At 26.5% G+C, this 5,720-nt stretch overlaps 1 long non-coding RNA gene across 2 annotated transcripts in view; it reads left to right on the top strand.

The window, feature by feature from the left end:
* Window positions 1-5,125: 5,125 nt before the first annotated feature.
* Window positions 5,126-5,720, top strand: part of LOC100574544 — a 7,876-nt gene continuing 7,281 nt past the window's right edge. The window contains exon 1 of one of the 2 annotated variants that reach the window (XR_003838747.1): window positions 5,126-5,299. This is a non-coding gene — a long non-coding RNA (uncharacterized LOC100574544). The remainder of the gene's footprint in view (window positions 5,300-5,720) is intronic. The other variant, XR_003838748.1, reaches the window with a different exon arrangement.

The raw sequence follows: 5,720 nt of genomic DNA, 5'->3' as shown, positions 1-5,720 counted from the left end.
ATTGTGCATAGACGTAATGCTTGAATTAAGAAAAAGTCCTGCTAAATCGATAAAAATAGATAAATGTAAATGTTATACACTTTATACTTATATAGAATTAGTAGTGGTTTATTGACCGTGGGGCCTTCATTCGTGGCCAAGGGATAAACCTTCAAATTCTATCAAAAATAATGAATGGTTCCAATGATATTACTTTATTTGATTAAGTTTGATAAAAATATTATTCAAAGCTCTATAAGTGTAAGAACAAGTGAAAGTAACCTTTTATTAGATTTTCAAACTATCTGACAAATAATCAAAAATATTATCAGCATATAAATCAAAAAAAAATTTGAACATTTCAATTGTCAGTTTATGACAGCTAATGAATAATAAATATAGCTTAAAAAGAGCGATAATATTTACTGTAGATGTATCTATAGATAATGAAAACATAAGTAATGGAAAGTTTTTACAGTTACTTAATATTTTTTTAATAGTAACTGAATAACTAAAATCGTTAAGAAAAATACGAAAAAATCGTCATAATATTACGTTAAATATAAAATTTTATCAAAATTTGAACATCAAGGGAGTACAAAAATAAAATAAAAAAGCGGGTAAGTGGATGTCGCTCTGCTGTACAGTAGGTTACAAGTGGGTCAATGTATAATGGATTATATTAAACTTAAATTCAACAATATAATATCATTCATAAGAAAAACGATTCTGTGCGGAGACGGTTTATCAGTCTGGATTTTTTTAATTTTTATTATTTATTATAGCCTTCAAGTTAAATTAATATTATAATATTATAATGTTTTATTCGTTGCTACGGTGATACACAAATCGTTAAAAATTAAAAACCCATTTTAGCGGTTTTTCGTAATATGTCAGTAGTTTTTCCCATGGCATTAAATAACTATTGAGAAAATCGAAAAATGACCTCTTTAAAGTACCATCTCGATCCAATTTTCTAAAAGATAAGGTTCTATATGTTGAAATCGAAGCATTACTTCTGGTAGAAATTTTGTATGCAGGATATAAAAAATAAAAAAATAAACACCATTGTAAAACCTTTAGCTTCCTCACTCTGCTCAGAATCTAAAATACGTTAAAGGTTATTACAACTTAGAAGGAACTTTGTATTAAATTGTTCACTTTTTTTTAATAAATCTAGGTAACCTCATAGGCTTTATTATTAATATTTTTTATTTAAAAACGAGTTATGGACATTTTAAATTGTAATATTTTACATAATTATAGATACTTATAGCTCATTTTAAAATTTAAATAGGTATCAATAAAAATTAAAATTCTGAACGGCGAACGCAATATTGCCATATTTTGTGCATTGGTCATAATTTAACAAAAAGTGCACATTTACTTAAAATGAAATTTATAATTTGAAATTTAAAATATTTAGGCTTTTGTATAACTTAGGTACATTAATAACTATAAATTGTATTGCAAAAGAAGTGTCTCTGTTTCATACTGTTAAATGTACGAGAATGAAAACATCTTTTTAGTCGCATCATATACATTCAAAAGACTATGCGGCTACGCAAGATACATAAATAGTTGGATCTTAACAAATATAATAATTGAGGATTTTTCTAGAAAATTCCTTCAAAACCGTTAATGACTGTTGAGCTTTAATATAAACCTATTTCATTGTCTGATATTATTTAATTTCTTTAAATGATAACCTATTATATAAGGCCTAATGTTGACAAAATAAAACAGTGACAATAAAATGCAGAACACGTAAAGTTTAAGGGGTTCATATAGGCAATTTATATGAATACTTAATATGAACCATTTAAAAATATGTTATGTTAATTTCTTTAAAATGTATTAAAACATTTTGTATAAATGATCCCACTTTAAGTGTTTTGGTATCGCGATGTTAGGTTAAAATTAGGTATATGTTTTTTGTTCGTAATTATACTTAAAAAAATTAAATCACAACAAGAAAATGTCAAAAAATTAATAATCAGTCAAATAATGTACTCAATTCAAGTCTCAACTATAGCTATGAGCATTTTTATTTAAAATAACTACAATAAGATTTATTTCATCTTTCCAGTAACAAACTATATCTGATGTCTGTAGGGTAGGTATACTCATTAGTTTTAGTACATATTCATAGCATTGCAAACAAACCCTTAATGGACTTGCCCCCCACACCCTTCTTTATACACCATTTAGAATTTACCACAACATGCAAAACCTTCTGAATAAAATACACATTTAATGGAATACTTAACTTACATTTTTCATGAAGTTCGAGTAAGGTAGGCAAGTGTGATTTCGTGGTAAACTTCGTGAATGATTAATATATTAATCATTGGTCTAATGATATTTTCAATGAATTATTGGTATAGTATATAAAATATCATTTATTAAGTTATAACTTACAACCTAGAAAAAGTGTACAACGTATATAATATGTTTTCATACATTTAATCATTTATAATAGTTTTTTAAAGCACTTGAAAGCCAGTATAGTGGCCAAATTTGTTAATATTTATTTTGTTTTATTGTATTATAATTTAATTAGAATATTAATAATTTTTTTGGTTAAATAAATTTGATTATACCTACGCAGAAAATGGTATAGTTGTATCTATGTAGAACATAAAATAACAGTGAATTCGATCTGATGTATGCCTGTATAGTAGGATTGGAGTGTAACTTGTGATTGATTATTGAGTGGGTATTGAATAGGTCAATGCAATAATAGATGTGATAAATCATATAAAGTGTAAAAAATAAACGAATCTGAGCTGAGACAGAGGTGTCACTGTGTCAATCTCTAATTCCAATGATGTTGTAGGTGCAATTTTAGTTTATATTATTTTTAGTAATTTAAATTATTTATTTTTCTATTAGTAAAATAATACCAATCTTACGAATATAATTCACCATAATAGGTACATTATATATTTCTGTGGAAAGTTTTTATTTTTAGAAAAGTTTCTACGATAATAATTTTTTGAATTACAATAAACTAACTAAAATTATTAGTTATTTTTCGTTAAAATATCCAACTTTGTCAAATTTTAACTTCAAATGGCCATAAAAAAACTGCACCTATGTACTTTTGATATTTTTGAATTGTTGTAAGAAAATCTCATGAGAAACATTGTATTTAGGTTAAAATTGTTAAATCAGACGTAGAAATATTGAAAAATACTAAAATATATTTCACATGTTTTTAAATTATAGTTAGCTCAAAAAAAGTCAAAATATTTTAATCGGTATATCATAGATAACTGATAAATGCTAATTCTCTGAACATTTTAAGTCAATAGTTTTTCTTTTCTTGCAGCTATTTTTTTCTAAAACTGGCGCAGTGTAAATATCCCCGTTCACCCATGGTTATTTGCTAGTTTTTCCTAATTAGGAATTTAGAAAAATACCAAAAATTTACTAGATACTTTTCAACACCTATAAGTACCAACAAGATTTTATTTTCTATTTGAAATGTAGTGATGAAGATTGAACCAAATTGTCTACTCTATACATGATGAGTAATGGCTGAAACACAAAATAAACACATCATTATATTTTATTATGTCATCATTGTAAATGGCTCTGTTTTAATTTTAAGAGTATCTACCTACCTACTCACATTGTTATGATGATAATAATTAATAATATTAGATTTATATAATAACAATATATATTATATTATAATGATTTGTAGTCTACAGACTATATAATGTTTTAACAATATTACCCAACTAGTGTGACCAGACGTAAGGGTAACCTAACAAACTTCTCAAATCACTCAAATTTAATTTTCTGGGTATCTACTATCTATCTAGTATAAGCGCCTATAGGTTGCAATATATACTTACACAGTAATTTAACGGAGCAAATATGAACATTCACATTTTTTTTTAAACTTAATCAATAGCAGAACGGAAAATGATTCGATCTAATAATTACAGGAATTATATGCATAGGCGCAAATAGTGTTTGAGATTTGGGGGGGTTAATAGGGCTAATAGGGCCTTACTTCGATAATATTGAATACGCTTAAAACAAAATGTAGGAAATGTTTGGGAGGCCTATGGATATTTGGGGGGGGCTTATCCCCTAAAGCCCCCTCCCCCCTATTTGTGCCTATGATTATATGTGTCATATCTATTATGTACATAGAAGTCGACTGTGATACACTGGTGGTTACTGTCTAGGTAGTTAGGTAATAATTATTGTTATAATTAGGTACCTACCTAATAAGCTGGTAGGGACTAATAATTAATAACTACATCTCAAAATCGTGTATTGAAAATCTATAGATTAATTATATGTTTATATAATTATATTTATAAGTTAGTTAGTAGTTACCTAGGTACTTATTTTTTTTTTTACATAATATCATCTTAGTTTGTAAATATTACAAACGAGAAATAGTTTTTTAACAAGATTACAAGGACCGAAACGAGCAAATATTAAGCTGTTTAACCAAGTAATATCCATTTATAAATTGCTTTATTCATCTTCGCATAGGTATTGTCATATTGACATATTGTTTTCTATGAGTTACATTTCAATATAAATATTTTGCTTAAAATAAAGCTATTTAGTGATAATTTTTAAGTTTTATTTTGTTTAATTAACTCTTAGGTAATTCATTGTCTAATAATTTAATTATATTAAAGGTATCTTAATACTATACTTAATTCAAAATATTTATTAGATAGGTAGGTAGGTAACAAAAATGTTGCCCAACCCTTGGGTAAGTAGGTAATTATTTTATTGGGCTATTTATAATATTTGTGGCGTTTTTCCTTTAATCCGCCACTGGGAATAACCTAAGTACTAGGTAGGTATATTATTATGATCGAAGGACAAAGGTTACAAGTTTACAACATTATTTTAGGCCCGTATGTGTATTGTTTTGTTATACCAAGCGAACTGTTAAGAATGAATGGTTTTACAACGATTTGTATTTTTCTGCTGACAATTTATTCTCTGTTGGCCAAATCTCGAAATAATATTTGAATTCCAATCAATAATCATTCAAGTTATCTTATTTAAAACGATAATAACAATTATAATAATAATAATAATAATATAATGTATACAACGCTTTTCTGCGTCATTCTTAAATATCTACAACTGATAAGACGTATAAGGTTAGTCTACTAAGTCAGTTGGTGATAAAAAATTAGACAACAGAAAATCTGAAACAGCCTTTAGTCTTTACAATGAAATTGTTTTCATAAATTAATATCTAAATTATTTTCTTTGAAAATCTGAACAATAGATTTCCACTTTGAAAATTAAGAACTTGTTGACCGTAGTGGTAAGTTATTAAGTAAGTTTTTATTTATTTAAAGAGGGTATTGTTATTGTGAACAACTTGATTATAAGTTGATAAATAATTTACAAATTAAAACTAAGTACTAAAAATAAATACCTAACCAGCTTATTAAATTACATGACGTCTATAAAGAGATATGGCTCTGAAACCATAGGCAGATATTGTGTCATTCACATACATACCTGCAAAACGTGACTTGTAAATGTGATATCAATAATAATGCGGTTGCATTTAATACTATTTTTTTTCTTACTATTTTCTGTACTCATAACAAGTTAATAATGATTATGACATTATTTTTTTGGAAATTTGGGATAAAACTCCTTATCTCCACCGGGTTTTGCATTCATATATTATAATAGCTTGTGCACATCCCTCGAAAATGTTCTAGACACCCCTATGT

Source organism: Acyrthosiphon pisum, chromosome X (genome assembly GCF_005508785.2).
Source record: "Acyrthosiphon pisum isolate AL4f chromosome X, pea_aphid_22Mar2018_4r6ur, whole genome shotgun sequence".
Classification (NCBI taxonomy): Eukaryota; Metazoa; Arthropoda; class Insecta; order Hemiptera; family Aphididae; genus Acyrthosiphon; species Acyrthosiphon pisum.
This window is presented reverse-complemented; position numbering and strand designations above follow the sequence as displayed.